The sequence below is a fragment of the Hipposideros armiger genome, unplaced genomic scaffold (genome assembly GCF_001890085.2).
Source record: "Hipposideros armiger isolate ML-2016 unplaced genomic scaffold, ASM189008v1 scaffold_299, whole genome shotgun sequence".
NCBI lineage: Eukaryota > Metazoa > Chordata > Mammalia > Chiroptera > Hipposideridae > Hipposideros > Hipposideros armiger.
The window spans coordinates 1,349,519-1,350,304 of NW_017731649.1; positions in this window are offsets into that span (position 1 = coordinate 1,349,519).

Consider the following 786-nt stretch of genomic DNA (forward strand, 5'->3'; position numbering starts at 1 on the left):
GCAATGATGGTGCCAACTTGGGCCAGTAAAGCGACGTCCTCCACAACTAGACTGAAGAACAAAAGGACAGCAACTTGTCTGTTCCTCATCCCCCAATTCCCCAATAAAAATCTTAAAAAAAAAAAAAAAGAAGCATGTCTGTAGGGTTTTACTCACGCTTGCTGAACTTCAGGAGGGTTTTACTTCACAGTCCTTTGGATGGAAGGACTCTGTGCTGAGTCACTCTGCGTGTGTCTGGGAGAAAGCATGCATGGCAGTGGGCTCCACACGCAGACTCATGTCCCTGACTTCACACAATATTGTTACAATTAGGAATGTGAGCAGGGGGCAGTGGGAAGATGCTCAGGCCGCTGGCTTTGTGCCCTGGTGCCCGTGTGCCGTGCTCTCCCGGAATGCATTACTTAGTCAGAGGGGCAGAGGAATTCCTGTGACCATAACAGACTCCAGCTGGCAGGACAGATGTGCATGTGATTTCCACCCTGGGCAAGCTGAACCTTAGAAAGTGCCACCACTGAAAAATTTACAAGTATCATCTCTCTTGTCAGTGCCGTTGCAAGTTAGTGGAAAGGCCAAATCTTGTAAGATAGCCTGGGCTGCACGACCTCACAAGCAGACTCAGGGCTTTTGTTTTCTGCTCAGTTGTGCATTGCTCTGAAACCTACCTTGGCAAATCTCCTGTACTCACCAGGGCCCTGCAGAGAAAGAGAACCAATACAATGGACACATATGCAGACAGCTTTGTTATAGGAATTGACTCACGTAGCTATGTAGGCTGACAAGCCTCCA